This window comes from Topomyia yanbarensis, chromosome 3, assembly GCF_030247195.1.
Source record: "Topomyia yanbarensis strain Yona2022 chromosome 3, ASM3024719v1, whole genome shotgun sequence".
Lineage (NCBI taxonomy): Eukaryota > Metazoa > Arthropoda > Insecta > Diptera > Culicidae > Topomyia > Topomyia yanbarensis.
The window spans coordinates 243,702,291-243,720,809 of NC_080672.1; the positions used below are offsets into that span (position 1 = coordinate 243,702,291).

General features: G+C 52.5%; 1 protein-coding gene across 2 annotated transcripts in view; it reads right to left on the minus strand.

Moving 5' to 3' along the window:
- Positions 1–18,519, minus strand: part of LOC131692063 (putative 1-phosphatidylinositol 3-phosphate 5-kinase) — a 237,624-nt gene that overhangs the window by 89,714 nt on the left and 129,391 nt on the right. The gene's annotated exons all lie outside the window — the stretch shown is intronic.

The window sequence follows — 18,519 nt, forward strand, 5'->3', positions numbered from 1 at the left end:
GCTGACTTTTGTGCTCACCTTTTACGTTCCATGCGAGGCTGACTTGTGTGCTCACCTTACTCATTCCTTGCTAGGCTTACTTTTGTGCTCGCCCTACCTATACCATGTGAGGCTGACTTGGGTGCTCACCCTATCACCTGATTCACTCTCAATCGTGCCACTCTATTGTACATTTGTCACTCCCCCTGGCATCCCATGTGGGACATTTTTCTTAGGCCCCACTTCTGACATACCATGCGAGGCTGACTTGTGTGCTCACCTTTTTCATTCCTTGCTAGGCTGACTTTTATGCTAGCCTCTACCAACCTGTGAGGCTGACTTTTATGCTCACCCTTTCACTCCTCTGCCACGCCAAGAGGCATCGATAGCTTAGTTCCAACATACTACGCTACGACCCTCCCGTCTTGGCATGAGGCAGTCCACTTGTACGCCTATACACTCACTCTTCTGTCTTGCTTCGGGGTGGCTGGGTTTACCCCTTACGCGGTTGCCATTCGCTGCGCCAACCTGCCTCGGCATGAACAGCATTCACTCTCTTTTTTGCGCTTGGCCTTTTTCGCTCCAGCTAACCAATCACTAGTTAGCCGTGCCCGCCGTCTGTTGCTCGGTTCGCCAGATTACCTGTAGCCTACTGGCAATCTGGATGGTAGCAGCCGAGACTGCGTTCCACTTCTCCACCGTTTGACACATCCGCTGAATAAGGGTATCCGGGGTTGTGTCCCAGCCACAGACGTCAAGCATTGCTCTTCTTTCGACGTCGAACCGATGACATACGAACAGTATGTGTTCGGCAGTTTCATCTACACCTGGGCAGTCCGGGCAGACTGGGACCTCCGCGTGCTTGAACCTGTGGAGGTACTGACGGAAACAGCCATGGCCTGACAGGAATTGTGTCAGGTGGAAGTGAACTTCCCCATGGGGTCTTCCCACCCAGCTCGATATGCTAGGTATCAGCCGGTGGGTCCACCTACCTTTCGAGGAGTTGTCCCACTCACGCTGCCATCTGGCGACCGAGGTCACCCTGGTGCGCTCGCGGGCTCCCCTATTTCCACGTAGCTCAAAGCACTCCTCATCTTCCCGAATGACCAGCCCGACTGGCATCATGCTCGCTATCACGCAGGATGCATCGTGTGATACCGTGCGGTAGGCAGATATCACTCTGAGGCACATCACGCGGTAGGTGCTCTCCAGTTTCTGTAGGTAACTGGTTACCCTCAGTGCTCTTGACCATGACGGGCCGCCGTACCTGAGGATAGATACGGTAACGCCTGCCAGTAACCTACGTCTACTGGCGCACACCTTTGAGCTGTTGGACATCATTCTCGATAGTGCCGCAACAGCAGTCGACGCTCTCTTGCACGTATAGTCGACATGGCTGCCGAAGGTCAGCTTGTCGTCTATAATGACTCCGAGAGACTTCAGACTTCGCTGTGAAGTGATCGCGACTTCTCCCACATGGATAACTGCATGTTGTGCCGACTTGCGGTTGTTGACGATAACTACCTCCGTCTTATGATGAGCGAGCTCCAGGCCTCTCGCGCTTATCCATTCCTTCACCGTCCTAATCGCGTGTTCTGCGGTTAGTTCTACCTCAGGAATTGACTCCCCGTAGACCTCCAAGGTTACGTCGTCGGCAAAGCCGACGATCTTGACCACAGGAGGGAACTTCAGTCTCAGAACCCCGTCATACATGAGGTTCCATAGCACCGGGCCTAGGATCGAGCCCTGCGGGACTCCGGCGGTAATCGGAACCCTTTTCTGACCGGCATCGGTCTCGTATAGCAGTACGCGGTTTTGGAAGTAACTTTCCAGGATCCGGTACAGACCCACCGGTAGGCTAAGCCGGTGTAACGAGATCGCGATGGCATCCCAGCTTGCGCTGTTGAATGCGTTCTTCACGTCAAGTGTCACTAACGCACAGTATCGAATACCTCGCCTTTTTCGTTGGATCGCTATCTCGGCAGTATTTATCACTGAGTTGAGAGCGTCCACTGTGGACTTACCCTTCCGAAAGCCAAACTGGTTGCTTGACAGACCGTCCGTACCTTCCGCGTACGGGGTGAGCCTGTTGAGGATGATCCTCTCAAGCAGTTTGCCAGTCGTGTCGATCAGACAGATTGGTCTGTACGCCGATGGGTCGCCTGGCGGCTTTCCGGGCTTCGGCAACAGCACCAGTTTCTGCCTTTTCCATCTATCGGGGAAACGGCACTCGTCAAGGCATCTCTGCATAGCTAGCCTGAACATGTTCGGGTTCGCGATGATCGCTGCCTTGAGAGCGTTGTTTGGAACTCCGGCCCTGGAGCTTTGCTCATTGCTAGGGATTTAGCCACTGCGAGTAGTTCTTCATTCGTCACTGGAGCCACCATTTCGACCATGCCCGCACTGTCTTGTAGTGCAGGTGGCCAGGGGCTTGTGGCTCGAGACGGAAAGAGTACTTCGATAATCGTTGCCAACCGGTCCGGTGACCGTTCTGGGGGTGAGGAGCCCCCTTTGGTCTTGGCCATCACAATCCGGTAGGCGTCACCCCACGGATTCGCGTTGGCACTCTCACACAGGTTGTCGAAACACGCTCTCTTGCTGCTTTTAATAGCCTTGTTAAGGGCTAATTTCGCAGCTCGAAATACTTCACGGCGGTTCTCTCTTGCATCCTCGGTGCGAGCTCTTTGCATCCTACGTCTAGCTCTGAGGCAGGCTGACCGTAGAGCTGCAATCTCGGCACTCCACCAGTATACCGGGCATCTACCGTTTCTTGGCAGTGTTTTTCTCGGCATAGTGGCGTCGCACGCGCATGATAGAACAGCTACCAGCGCATCCCCGCTTAGACTGTCGGTGTTGGCCTCCAGTCCCAGGGCCGCGGTGAAAGCTTCGCTGTCGAAGTGATTGGACTTCCACCCGCGTACCTGACAGGGATCTCCCGCCCTCGGATGCTGCACACCATAGTTGATCTTAAAGCGGATTGCTAAATGATCTCTATGGGTGTAGCCTTCGTCTACCCTCCATTCCATGCCTGGAGCCGAGTTTCTACGGAATGTACTAGCGGAGCCATTATTAGCTAGCACAGTATCGAGTTTCGCAAGCGCTTCCATTGGCGCTTGACCCCTGATATTTGTACAGCGGCTGCCCCACTCCACTGCCCAAGCGTTAAAGTCTCCCGCTATTACTACCGGTTTCCGGCCCACTAGGTCCGACGAGAGCCTATCGATCATCTGGTAGAACTGTTCTATTGGCCACCTTGGTGGGGCGTAGCAGCTGCAATAGAACACACTATTGATCTTGGCTATCGCCACACCCTCGGCGGATGGGTGTATTACCTCTTGAACCGGGAACCGTCCCGTTGTACAGATTGCCACCATTCCAGACCCGTCCGACACCCAATTGCCGTTGCCGGCAGGGATGCTGTACGGGTCTGATAAGAGGGCGACATCTGTCCTCGACTCCGAGACCGACTGCCACAGCAGCTGTTGGGCTGCTGCACAATGGTTAAGATTTAGCTGTGTGACTCTCACGGCTTCTTCTTATTTAACTCGCCGAAGGGACACGAAGGTCCGCCCATAGCATGTTTATGGGCTTGCTTCTTAGCGGTGCAGATAAGGCACTTGTATGCCTTACCGCACCCCCGCTCTTTATGTCCCTCCTCGCCGCAGCGACGACATAATTTGCTCCTATCTATGCCTTTGCATTCGTATGCTTTGTGGCCGGACTCAAGGCACCGATAGCACCTATCCACTGAAGGCGGCTGGGCATACCGACCAGCCGATCTTCAGCTTCCCTTTCTCGGTTACCTTTTTGGCATCCGCATTCAGTAACCTGAGGTAGGCTACTTGGGTGCCAGAGGGTCCACCTCTCAATCGCACAGAGGCCCGCTCGATTGTGACGTCGCAGTGCTCCTTAACGGCTGCGACGACGTCCTCTGCGGTCGTGAACTCGTCCAAGTGCTTGCACTGGAGAGTTGTTTCCGCACCTAGCGACCTGATTTGGGCGCCCTCACCAAGGACCTCTTGGGCCAAGGCCTTATATACTGCACTTGATTGTGCGCCTCGCTTCAGCACCAGAAGCATCTCTCCCGTGTTGGTGCGTCTTACGCTACGCACATCCTGCCCAAGGGCCGAGAGGCTTTCGGCCGCCTTCATCGATTTAAGGACATCGGCGTATTTGTCCTTGTCGGTTTTTAACCACAAGGCTTCGCCTCTGTCCTTGGCCTTCTTCGCAGGCCGCGGTACCTCCGGTTTCGGTGCCGGCTTTTTTCTTGGTGACCAGCGTCCAGGGGTTTGAGCTCCCCTGCCCCGGTCGTGCCGGGTTGCTGGTACCATCGCTCTCCACCGCGAGGTCACTCTCGCCCTCGCTTACCTCGCCCAAACGGCGTTTGACTATGACGGTTGCACGCCGAGTGGTGTCGGTTTTGGCTCCCTCGCCTGGCGACTTCCTAGGGCGCTTCGCGTTCGATGCCGTCTTGCGATTGCCCTTTCCTTTTCCCTTCGAGGGGAACTCGGTCGCTGCTCCGATCGACGTGGCTGCTCCGTAGAAGGTAAAGGCCACTGTCTGTGAACCTCTATCGACCTTCTCTCTTTCCTCCCTATTGGAGGCCACTGTCTGGGTTTCTCTGTCGGGCCTCTCCCGACATTCCACCCTCTCAACATAGGCCTGCTGTTCCTGTCTTGCGACACGAACAGCTTTCCGGAGCTCCAGGAGGCTCAACTTCAACTCCTTGGCTATATTCTGCTTTGCGCTAGCGAAGTCGATTATTGAATCGAGTTGCTTCGCTACTTTGCGCATCGCAGATATTGGCCCCTCCGCTGCATTGGTAGGGCTATTGCCTACCGCTGCTGAGGAGTCACTAGTGCTTTCAGATGCAGCACTCATCGCTCCACTACTCTCCCCACGGGGGGGAGACCTCGCCAAACCACCTCTAGCGAAGGGGTTTGGCACCTCCGTCCGCCGAAGGTGTGGCGATTGCCAAGATCAATGGTGTGTTCTATTGCAGCTGCTACGCTCCACCAAGGTGGCCAATAGAACAGTTTAACCAGATGATCGACAGGCTCTCGTCAGACCTAGTGGGCCGGAAACCGGTAGTCATAGCAGGAGACTTTAACGCTTGGGCAGTGGAGTGGAGCAGCCGCTGTACAAATAGCAGGGGTCAAGCACTAATGGAGGCGCTTGCGAAACTCGATACTGTGCTAGCTAATAATGGCTCCGCTAGTACATTCCGTAGAAACGGAGTGGAGGCGTGGATTGACGTAACATTTGCCAGCCCGAGTCTGGCTCCAGGCATGGAATGGAGGGTAGAAGAAGGCTACACCCATAGCGATCATTTAGCAATCCGCTTCAGGATCAACTATGGTGTGCAGCATCCGAGGGCGGGAGATCCCTGTCAGGTACGCGGGTGGAAGTCCAATCACTTCGACAGCGAAGCTTTCACCGCGGCCCTGGGACTGGAGGCCAACAGCGACAGTTTAAGCAGGGATGCGCTGGTAGCTGTTCTATCACGCGCGTGCGACGCCACTATGCCGAGAAAAACACTGCCAAGAAACGGTAGATGCCCGGTATACTGGTGGAGTGCCGAGATTGCAGCTCTACGGTCAGCCTGCCTCAGAGCTAGACGTAGGATGCAAAGAGCTCGCACCGAGGATGCAAGAGAACCGCCGTGAAGTGTTTCGAGCTGCGAAACTGGCCCTCAACAAGGCCATTAAAAACAGCAAGAGAGCGTGTTTCGACAACCTATGTGAGAGAGCCAACGCGAATCCGTGGGGTGACGCCTACCGGATTGTGATGGCCAAGACCAAAGGGGGCTCCTCACCCCCAGAACGGTCTCCGGACCGGTTGGCAACGATTATCGAAGTACTCTTCCCGTCTCGAGCCACAAGCCCCTGGCCACCTGCACTACGAGACAGTGCGGGCACGGTCGAAATGGTGGCTCCAGTGACGAATGAAGAACTACTCGCAGTGGCTAAATCCCTAGCAATGAACAAAGCTCCAGGGCCGGATGGAGTTCCAAACAACGCTCTCAAGGCAGCGATCATAGCGAACCCGAACATGTTCAGGCTAGCTATGCAGAGATGCCTTGACGAGTGCCGTTTCCCCGATAGATGGAAAAGGCTGAAATTGGTGCTGTTGCCGAAGCCCGGGAAGCCGCTAGGCGACCCACCGGCGTACAGACCAATCTGTCTGATCGACACGACTGGCAAACTGCTTGAGACGATCATCCTCAACAGGCTAACCCCGTACGCGGAAGGTACGGACGGTCTGTCAAGCAACCAGTTTGGCTTTCGGAAGGGTAAGTCCACAGTGGACGCTCTCAACTCAGTGATAAATACTGCCGAGATAGCGATCCAACGGAAAAGGCGAGGTATTCGATACTGCGCGTTAGTGACACTTGACGTGAAGAACGCATTCAACAGCGCAAGCTGGGATGCCATCGCGCTCTCGTTACACCGGCTTAGCCTACCGGTGGGTCTGTACCGGATCCTGGAAAGTTACTTCCAAAACCGCGTACTGCTATACGAGACCGATGCCGGTCAGAAAAGGGTTCCGATTACCGCCGGAGTCCCGCAGGGCTCGATCCTAGGCCCGGTGCTATGGAACTTCATGTATGACGGGGTTCTGAGACTGAAGTTCCCTCCTGTGGTCAAGATCGTCGGCTTTACTGACGACGTAACCTTGGAGGTCTACGGGGAGTCAATTCCTGAGGTAGAACTAATCGTAGAACACGCGATTAGCACGGTGGAGGAATGGATGAGCGCGAGAGGCCTGGAGCTCGCTCATCATAAGACGGAGGTAGTTATCGTCAACAACCGCAAGTCGGCACAACATGCAGTTATCCATGTGGGAGAAGTCGCGATCACTTCACAGCGAAGTCTGAAGTCTCTCGGAGTCATTATAGACGACAAGCAGACCTTCGGCAGCCATGTCGACTATACATGCAAGAGAGCGTCGACTGCTGTTGCGGCTCTATCGAGAATGATGTCCAACAGCTCAAAGGTGTGCGCCAGTAGACGTAGGTTACTGGCAGGCGTTACCGTATCTATCCTCAGGTACGGCGGCCCGTCATGGTTAAGAGCACTGAGGGTAACCAGTTACCTACAGAAATTGGACAGCACCTACCGCGTGATGTGCCTCAGAGTGATATCTGCCTACCGCACGGTATCACACGATGCATCCTGCGTGATAGCGAGCATGATGCCAGTCGGGCTGGTCATTTGGGAAGATGAGGAGTGCTTTGAGCTACGTGGAAATAGGGGAGCCCGCGAGCGCACCAGGGTGACCTCGGTCGCCAGATGGCAGCGTGAGTGTGACAACTCCTCGAAAGGTAGGTGGACCCACCGGCTGATACCTAGCATATCGAGCTGGGTGGGAAGACCCCATGGGGAAGTTCACTTTCACCTGACACAATTCCTGTCAGGCCATGGCTGTTTCCGACAGTACCTCCACAGGTTCGGACACGCGGAGGTCCCAGTCTGCCCGGACTGCCCAGGTGTAGACGAAACTGCCGAACACATACTGTTCGTATGTCATCGGTTTGACGTCGAAAGAAGAGCAATGCTTGACGTCTGTGGCTGGGACACAACCCCTGATACCCTTATTCAGCGGATGTGTCAATCGGTGGAGAAGTGGAACGCAGTCTCGGCTGCTACCATCCAGATTGCCAGTAGGCTACAGGTAATCTGGCGAACCGAGCAACAGACGACGGGCACGGCTAACTAGTGATTGGTTAGCTGGAGCGAAAAAGGCCAAGCGCAAAAAAAGGAGTGAATGGTCTGTTCATGCCGAGGCAGGTTTGGCGCAGCGAATGGCAACCGCGTAAGGGGTAAACCCAGCCACCCCGAAGCAAGACAGAAGAGTGAGTGTATAGGCGTATAAGTGGACTGCCTCATGCCAAGACGGGAGGGTCGTAGCGTAGTATGTTGGGATTTAGCTATCGATACCTCATAGCGTGGCAGAGGAGTGAAAGGGTGAGCATCCAAGTCAGTCTCACACGGCATGTTAAGGGTGAGCACAAAAGTCAGCCTCACATGGTATGGTAGAGGCTAGCACAAAAGTAAGCCTAGCAAGGAATGAAAAAGGTGAGCACACAAGTCAGCCTCGCATGGTATGTCAGAAGTGGGGCCTAAGAAAAATGTCCAACATGGGATGCCAGGGGGAGTGACAAAGGTACAATAGAGTGGCACGATTGAGAGTGAATCAGGTGATAGGGTGAGCACCCAAGTCAGCCTCACATAGTATGGGTGGGGCGAGCACAAAAGTAAGCCTAGCAAGGAATGAGTAAGGTGAGCACACAAGTCAGCCTCGCAAGGAACGAAAAAGGTGAGCACAAAAGTCAGCCTCATGTGGGAGTGTTTGAGAGTGAATCAAAGTGCGATTGAGAGAGCACCCAAGTAAGCCTCATACAGGACGTATGAACGCGTGAGTGAGAGTGAATGAGTACATTTAGTACAGCCATCCCCCCAGAAGTAATACCGAGAGGTAGTTCCTGGGAGGAATGATGGCGGAGCACAATGGAGTTTAGTCGGTATTAATGGCAGCGTCACCATTCGAGCCCTACACGCCCCCAGTGCACCCCGTGTGGTAGATTGGACCCTACCAATAGCACGTGTACTGGGCTAGGACGTTAAGGTCTTCTCCATTGTAAAAAAAACCTGTTTTAATCCACCTAGAGGTGCAATTGTGCCTTTCTCATTTCTCCAAACTATGATTTAATCGCTAGTTCGTACAATATAACATTACGGAAATGTCTTTCATTCTTATTACACTTGGTAAGTATATATAAGAGCACCTTTTTGCATTCATCGCGGTATCGGTTTGAATCGGAGTTTTCTATGTGATCGCACTCCACAACCCGTAACTCCGGAGCCGGAAGTCGGATGGAGATGGAATTTAATATCAGTGTCCGGGGACGCAACACCTTTCATTTGAGACTAAGTTGATCAAATCGGTCTAGCCATTTTCGAGAAACCAATATAACCGTTATTCTGAATTTGGATGCTTCCGGATCCGTCGATGGTGGCCAGTGTGGCCAAAGAGACTTTGAATGACATTTTGGAAAAAATATCACATCTTCACATTCATCACAGAATTCGTTAGAATCGGGATTTGCTGCGTGATCGTACGTATCACCCTGTAATTCTGGAACCAGAATATTCCGAGAAACCGATGAGGACAAATCAACAAATTTTGTTTTGTAACCATACTCTTCAACTCGTAATCCGGAACAAGATGTCAGTTGAAAATGAAATTCAATAGCAACCTATGGGAATATTATACCATTCATTTGAATCTTAGTTTGTAAAAATCGGTTCAGCCATCTCCGAGAAACCGAATGTGGACATTTTGTTAACAAATCCGAATGTTATATGAGACTTGGCCCTCCGGGCCTCGGTTAGTAAGTCGGTTTTTGGAGCAATCGCATAACCTTTCTATATGAGAAAAGCAAAAGAATAATATTTAATTAGCTTAATCAGCATGAGTTCGATGTTATCTTCAAGTGATTATATTTTGAAATGTTGGTGGAATGGGTTTGAAAGTGGAGGGAATGGGGGGTTAGTAGAGTGGGAGTGGAGGATGCGTCAGAAATCCTTCATCTTATTTCGGTATACGGGGTGGATGAAGGAAATGCGGGCGTGAGGGTGGTCCAAGGGGAGGGGAGTGATGAAGGAGGGAGGTGTAAGGGCAAGGCAAGGAGAGGGAGGGGCGGCGACGCAATACTCAACTGCATATTTTGCCTTCCATTTGAGACTTGGTTTGAGAAAATCGGTTCAGTCATCACCGAAGAACCGATGTGATATTAATTGTGGAATATGCCCGGAATTCCGGACTTCCGGAATCGTCGATAGTGGACAATATATTCAAAGAATGTTTGATTGGCAATCAGTGATCTAGATCTGCGATTAGAAGTAATTTGGTGACCATTTCAATAGTTTTTAGCCTCTGAGGTATTACGATTGTACCGATTTATATGGAAAATTCCAGTGTATCCTTACTAACACCCCTGTAACTCCGGAAGCAAGAGTCAGAACCGAATGAAATTCAGCAGCAGTCAATGACATTACTGTATCTTTCATTTGAAATCATGTTTGTAAAAATCGGTAGAGAATTCGTTGGGGAATGGGTGTGATATTAGCTTAGGAACTTGGCGGGTTCCCCGGGGGCGTCATGAACCGTCATATGTGGCCAATGTGGTCAAAGCTGCTTTGATTGATCATTAGTGATCCATACCCGCAAACTAGAGTAATGTTACATCTATTTTAATGTTTTACATCATTTGAACATCATGGTGGCACCAGTTTATATGGGAATTTGCTGTGTGACCGCACTCTTCAACCCGTAACTCCGGAACCGGAAGTCGGATCAACTAAAAATTCAATAGCAGCTTATGGGAGCGTTATACCTTTCAGATGAAACTAAGTTTACGAAAATAGGTTCAGCCATCTCTGAGAAAATTGTGTGAGTTTAAATGACACACACACACACATACACACACAGACATTTTCCGATCTCGACGAACTGAATCGAATGGTGTATGACACTCGGCCCACCGGGCCTCGGTTAAAAAGTCGATTTTTACAGTGATTGCATAGCCTTTCTTTATATGAGAAAGGCAAAAACATACATACACACATACACACACACATACAGACTTTTTCCGATCTCGACGAACTGAGTCGAATGGGATATGACACTCGGCCCTCCGGACCGGGATTAGGTTGACGTTTTTCAGAGTGATTGCATAACCTTTCTATATGAGAAAGGCAAAAATGTGCCAAAATCCAAAAAAGTGAATCGTCGTCTATTTTTTTTTTTTTTTTAGTTTGCATCAAATCTCGACGTTTCATGCACCTTGGACACATTTAGCATCAAAAATAAAAATTCTATTTTTAATTTTTCCTATAGTTTATATGAGAATTTTCTGTGTGGCCGCACTCTGAAACCCGTAATTCCGGAACCAGAATTCCGATCGATCCAAAATTCAATAGCAGCCGATGGGAAGGTTGCACCTTTCATTTGAGACTAAGTTTGGGCAAATCGGTCCAGCCATCTCTGAGAAAAATGAGTGACATTATTTGACACATACGCACATACATACACACACACATACAGACTTTTTCCGATCTCGACGAACTGAGTCGAATGGGATATGACACTCGGCCCTCCGGGCCGGGATTACGTTGACGTTTTTCAGAGCCTTTCTATATGAGAAAGGCAAAAATGTGCCAAAATCCAAAAAAGTGAATCGTCGTCAAATTTTTTTTCGAGTTTGCATCAAATCTCGACGTTTCATGCACCTTGAACACATTTAACATCAAAAATAAAAATTCTATTTTTAATTTTTCCTATAGTTTATATGAGAAATTTCTGTGTAGCCCCACTCTGAAACCGGAACCAGAATTCCGATCGATCCAAAATTCAATAGCCGCCGATGGGAAGGTTGCACCTTTCATTTGAGACTAAGTTTTTTTTTTTTTTTTTACAATGGAGAAGACCTTTATGTCCTAGCCCAGTACACGTGCTAACGGTAGGGTCCAATCTACCACACGGGGTGCACTGGGGGCGTGTCGGACTCGAATGGTGACCAGCCATTAATACCGACTAAACTCCATTGGGCTCCGCCATCATTCCTCCCAGGGACTACCTCTCGGTATTACTTCTGGGGGGATGGCTGTACTCAATGTACTCATTCACTCTCACTCGCGCGATCATACATCCTGTATGAGGCTTACTTGGGTGCTCTCTCAATCGCACTTTGATTCACTCTCAAACACTCCCACATGAGGCTGACTTTTGTGCTCACCTTTTACGTTCCATGCGAGGCTGACTTGTGTGCTCACCTTACTCATTCCTTGCTAGGCTTACTTTTGTGCTCGCCCTACCCATCCATGTGAGGCTGACTTGGGTGCTCACCCTATCACCTGATTCACTCCCAATCGTGCCACTCTATTGTACCTTTGTCACTCCCTCTGGCATCCCATGTGGGACATTTTTCTTAGGCCCCACTTCTGACATACCATGCGAGGCTGACTTTTGTGCTCACCTTTTTCATTCCTTGCTAGGCTGACTTTTGTGCTAGCCTCTACCAACCTGTGAGGCTGACTTTTATGCTCGCCCTTAACATGCAATGTGAGACTGACTTGGATGCTCACCCTTTCACTCCTCTGCCACGCCATGAGGCATCGATAGCTTAGTTCCAACATACTACGCTACGACCCTCCCGTCTTGGCATGAGGCAGTCCACTTATACGCCTATACACTCACTCTTCTGTCTTGCTTCGGGGTGGCTGGGTTTACCCCTTACGCGGTTGCCATTCGCTGCGCCAACCTACCTCGGCATGAACAGACCATTCACTCTCTTATTTTGCGCTTGGCCTTTTTCGCTCCAACTAACCAATCACTAGTTAGCCGTGCCCGCCGTCTGTTGCTCGGTTCGCCAGATTACCTGTAGCCTACTGGCAATCTGGATGGTAGCAGCCGAGACTGCGTTCCACTTCTCCACCGTTTGACACATCCGCTGAATAAAAGTATCCGGGGTTGTGTCCCAGCCACAGACGTCAAGCATTGCTCTTCTTTCGACGTCGAACCGATGACATACGAACAGTATGTGTTCGGCAGTTTCATCTACACCTGGGCAGTCCGGGCAGACTGGGACCTCCGCGTGCCCGAACCTGTGGAGGTACTGACGGAAACAGCCATGGCCTGACAGGAATTGTGTCAGGTGGAAGTGAACTTCCCCATGGGGTCTTCCCACCCAGCTCGATATGCTAGGTATCAGCCGGTGGGTCCACCTACCTTTCGAGGAGTTGTCCCACTCACGCTGCCATCTGGCGACCGAGGTCACCCTGGTGCGCTCGCGGGCTCCCCTATTTCCACGTAGCTCAAAGCACTCCTCATCTTCCCGAATGACCAGCCCGACTGGCATCATGCTCGCTATCACGCAGGATGCATCGTGTGATACCGTGCGGTAGGCAGATATCACTCTGAGGCACATCACGCGGTAGGTGCTCTCCAGTTTCTGTAGGTAACTGGTTACCCTCAGTGCTCTTGACCATGACGGGCCGCCGTACCTGAGGATAGATACGGCAACGCCTGCCAGTAACCTACGTCTACTGGCGCACACCTTTGAGCTGTTGGACATCATTCTCGATAGTGCCGCAACAGCAGTCGACGCTCTCTTGCACGTATAGTCGACATGGCTGCCGAAGGCCAGCTTGTCGTCTATAATGACTCCGAGAGACTTCAGACTTCACTGTGAAGTGATCGCGACTTCTCCCACATGGATAACTGCATGTTGTGCCGACTTGCGGTTGTTGACGATAACTACCTCCGTCTTATGATGAGCGAGCTCCAGGCCTCTCGCGCTCATCCATTCCTCCACCGTGCTAATCGCGTGTTCTGCGGTTAGTTCTACCTCAGGAATTGACTCCCCGTAGACCTCCAAGGTTACGTCGTCGGCAAAGCCGACGATCTTGACCCCAGGAGGGAACTTCAGTCTCAGAACCCCGTCATACATGAGGTTCCATAGCACCGGGCCTAGGATCGAGCCCTGCGGGACTCCGGCGGTAATCGGAACCCTTTTCTGACCGGCATCGGTCTCGTATATCAGTACGCGGTTTTGGAAGTAACTTTCCAGGATCCGGTACAGACCCACCGGTAGGCTAAGCCGGTGTAGCGAGAGCGCGATGGCATCCCAGCTTGCGCTGTTGAATGCGTTCTTCACGTCAAGTGTCACTAACGCACAGTATCGAATACCTCGCCTTTTTCGTTGGATCGCTATCTCGGCAGTATTTATCACTGAGTTGAGCGCGTCCACTGTGGACTTACCCTTCCGAAAGCCAAACTGGTTGCTTGACAGACCGTCCGTACCTTCCGCGTACGGGGTGAGCCTGTTGAGGATGATCCTCTCAAGCAGTTTGCCAGTCGTGTCTATCAGACAGATTGGTCTGTACGCCGATGGGTCGCCTGGCGGCTTCCCTGGCTTCGGCAACAGCACCAGTTTCTGCCTTTTCCATCTATCGGGGAAACGGCACTCGTCAAGGCATCTCTGCATAGCTAGCCTGAACATGTTCGGGTTCGCTATGATCGCTGCCTTGAGAGCGTTGTTTGGAACTCCATCCGGCCCTGGAGCTTTGTTCATTGCTAGGGATTTAGCCACTGCGAGTAGTTCTTCATTCGTCACTAGAGCCACCATTTCGACCGTGCCCGCACTATCTCGTAGTGCAGGTGGCCAGGGGCTTGTGGCTCGAGACGGGAAGAGTACTTCGATAATCGTTGCCAACCTGTCCGGAGACCGTTCTGGGGGTGAGGAGCCCCCTTTGGTCTTGGCCATCACAATCCGGTAGGCGTCACCCCACGGATTCGCGTTGGCACTCTCACACAGGTTGTCGAAACACGCTCTCTTGCTGCTTTTAATAGCCTTGTTAAGGGCTAATTTCGCAGCTCGAAACGCTTCACGGCGGTTCTCTCTTGCATCCTCGGTGCGAGCTCTTTGCATCCTACGTCTAGCTCTGAGACAGGCTGACCGTAGAGCTGCAATCTCGGCACTCCACCAATATACCGGGCATCTACCGTTTCTTGGCAGTGTTTTTCTCGGCATAGTGGCGTCGCATGCGCGTGATAGAACAGCTACCAGCGCATCCCCGCTTAGACTGTCGGTGTTGGCCTCCAGTCCCAGGGCCGCGGTGAAAGCTTCGCTGTCGAAGTGATTGGACTTCCACCCGCGTACCTGGCAGGGATCTCCCGCCCTCGGATGCTGCACACCATAGTTGATCTTAAAGCGGATTGCTAAATGATCGCTATGGGTGTAGCCTTCGTCTACCCTCCATTCCATGCCTGGAGCCAGACTCGGGCTGGCAAAGGTCAAATCAATCCACGCCTCCACTCCGTTTCTACGGAATGTACTAGCGGAGCCATCATTAGCTAGCACAGTATCGAGTTTCGCAAACGCTTCCATTAGCGCTTGACCCCTGCTATTTGTACAGCGGCTGCTCCACTCCACTGCCCAAGCGTTGAAGTCTCCCGCTATTACTACCAGTTTCCGGCCCACGAGGTCCGACGAGAGCCTGTCGATCATCTGGTAGAACTGTTCTATTGGCCACCTTGGTGGGGCGTAGCAGCTGCAATAGAACACACCATTGATCTTGGCAATCGCCACACCCTCGGCGGAGGGGTGTATTACCTCTTGAACCGGGAACCTTCCCGTTGTACAGATTGCCACCATTCCAGACCCGTCCGACACCCAATTGCCGTTGCCGGCAGGGATGCTGTACGGGTCTGATAAGAGGGCGACATCTGTCCTCGACTCCGAGACCGACTGCCACCGCAGCTGTTGGGCTGCTGCACAATGGTTAAGATTTAGCTGTGTGACTCTCACGGCTTCTTCTTATTTAACTCGCCGAAGGGACACGAAGGTCCGCCCATAGCATGTTTATGGGCTTGCTTCTTAGCGGTGCAGATAAGGCACTTATATGCCTTAGTGCACCCCCGCTCTTTATGCCCCTCCTCGCCGCATCGACGACATAGCTTGCTCCTGTCTATGCCTTTGCATTCGTAAGCTTTATGGCCGGATTCTAGGCACCGATAGCACCTGTCCACTGAAGGCAGCTGGGGTATACTAATAGGGCATACCGACCAGCCGATCTTCAGCTTCCCTTTCTCGGTTACCTTTTTGGCATCCGCATTCAGTAGCCTGAGGTAGGCTACTTGGGTGCCAGAGGGTCCGTCCCTCAATCGCACAGAGGCCCGCTCGATTGTGACGCCGCATTGCTCCTTGACGGCTGCGACGACGTCTTCTGCAGTCGCGAACTCGTCCAAGTGCTTGCACTGGAGAGTTGTTTCCGCACCTAGCGACCTGATTTGGGCGCCCTCACCAAGGACCTCTTGGGCCAAGGCCTTATATACTGCACTTGATTGTGCGCCTCGCTTCAGCACCAGGAGCATCTCTCCCGTATTGGTGCGTCTTACGCTACGCACATCCTGCCCAAGGGCCGAGAGACTTTCGGCCGCCTTCATCGATTTAAGGACATCGGCGTATTTGTCCTTGTCGGTTTTTAACCACAAGGCTTCGCCTCTGTCCTTGGCCTTCCTCGCAGGCCGCGGTACCTCCGGTTTCGGTGCCGGCTTTTTCTTGGTAACCAGCGTCCAGGGGTTTGAGCCCCCCTGCCCCGGTCGTGCCGGGTTGCTGGTACCATCGCTCTCCACAGCAAGGTCACTCTCGCCCTCGCTTACCTCACCCAGGCGGCGTTTGACCTTGACGGTTGCACGCCGAGTGGTGTCGGTTTTGGCACCCTCGCCTGGCGACTTCCTAGGGCGCTTCGCATTCGATGCCGTCTTGCGATTGCCCTTTCCCTTTCCCTTCGAGGGGAACTCGGTCGCCGCTCCGATCGACGTGGCTGCTCCGTAGAAGGTAAAGGCCACTGTCTGTGAACCTCTATCGACCTTCTCTCTTTCCTCCCTATTGGAGGCCACTGTCTGGGTTTCTCTGTCGGGCCTCTCCCGACATTCCACCCTCTCAACATAGGCCTGCTGTTCCTGTCTTGCGACACGAACAGCTTTCCGGAGCTCCAGAAGGCTCAACTTCAACTCCTTGGCTATGTTCTGCTTTGCGCTAGCGAAGTCGATTATAGAATCGAGCTGCTTCGCTACTTTGCGCATCGCAGATATTGGCCCCTCCGATGCATTGGTAGGGGTATTGCCTACCGCTGCTGGGGGGTCACTGGTGCTTTCGGATACAGCACTCATCGCTCCACTACTCTCCCCACGGGGGGGAGACCTCGCCAAACCACCTCTAGCGAAGGGGTTTGGCACCTCCGTCTGTTTGTTTTTATTTTTATTTGCCTGCATGTATAGTCCCACGAGTAGCGCGAGAAATATATGTCCGCCACGCCAGAGCTCCGCATTAGCGTGGTAAGGGACGCTTACTGTGGGGGTTGCCCAGGTACCCCACAGGCTCCGTTAACGATCGAGCATCTTTTTCACCCCCTCGATCACTCATCCCTCGGCACGGGTCGCTTCACGCCTTGGAATTGGGGTTATGCCCTACCTTGCTTTACGTGGTGATCTCGGCCCGGATCATCACAACCATCCTCCTTTACCAGGGCTTTGGACCTGTAGCTCTGGTTCTCAATAGTTCCATGTACGTATGTTATTACAGACATGCTACTATTGGGATCCGTCATTCGCTAGCGGAGTTACCTGAGACTAAGTTTAGGCAAATCGGTCCAGCCATCTCTGAGAAAAATGAGTTACATTATTTGACACATACACACACTTACACACACACATACATACACACAACTCCGCTAGCGAATGACGGATCTCAATAGTAGCACGTCTGTAATAACATACGTACATGGAACTATTGAGAACCAGAGCTACAGGTCCAAAGCCATGGTAAAGGAGGATGGTTGTGATGATCCGGGCCGAGATCACCACGTAAACCAAGGTAGGGCATAACCCCAATTCCAAGGCGTGAAGCGACCCGTGCCGAGGGATGAGTGATCGAGGGGGTGAAAAAGATGCTCGATCGTTAACGGAGCCTGTGGGGTACCTGGGCAACCCCCACAGTAAGCGTCCCTTACCACGCTAATGCTGAGCTCTGGCGTGGCGGACATATATTTCTCGCGCTACTCGTGGGACTATACATGGAGGTAAATAAAAATAAAAACAAACAGACGAAGGTGCCAAACCCCTTCGCTAGAGGTGGTTTGGCGAGGTCTCCCCCCCGTGGGGAGAGTAGTGGAGCGATGAGTGCTGCATCCGAAAGCACCAGTGACCCCCCAGCGGCGGTAGGCAATAACCCTACCAATGCATCGGAGGGGCCAATATCTGCGATGCGCAAAATAGCGAAGCAACTCGATTCTATAATCGACTTCGCTAGCGGAAAGCAGAATATAGCCAAGGAGTTGAAGTTGAGCCTCCTGGAGCTCCGGAAAGCTGTTCGTGTCGCAAGACAGGAACAGCAGGCCTATGTTGAGAGGGTGGAATGTCGGGAGAGGCCCGACAGAGAAACCCAGACAGTGGCCTCCAATAGGGAGGAAAGAGAGAAGGTCGATAGAGGTTCACAGACAGTGGCTTTTACCTTCTACGGAGCAGCCACGTCGATCGGAGCGGCGACCGAGTTCCCCTCGAAGGGAAAAGGAAAGGGCAATCGCAAGACGGCATCGAATGCGAAGCGCCCTAGGAAGTCGCCAGGCGAGGGTGCCAAAACCGACACCACTCGGCGTGCAACCGTCAAGGTCAAACGCCGCCTGGGTGAGGTAAGCGAGGGCGAGAGTGACCTAGCTGTGGAGAGCGATGGTACCAGCAACCCGGCACGACCGGGGCAGGGGGGCTCAAACCCCTGGACGCAGGTCACCAAGAAAAAGACGGCACCGAAACCGGAGGTACCGCGGCCTGCGAGGAAGGCCAAGGACAGAGGCGAAGCCTTGTGGTTAAAAACCGACAAGGACAAATACGCCGATGTCCTTAAATCGATGAAGGCGGCCGAAAGTCTCTCGGCCCTTGGGCAGGATGTGCGTAGCGTAAGACGCACCAATACGG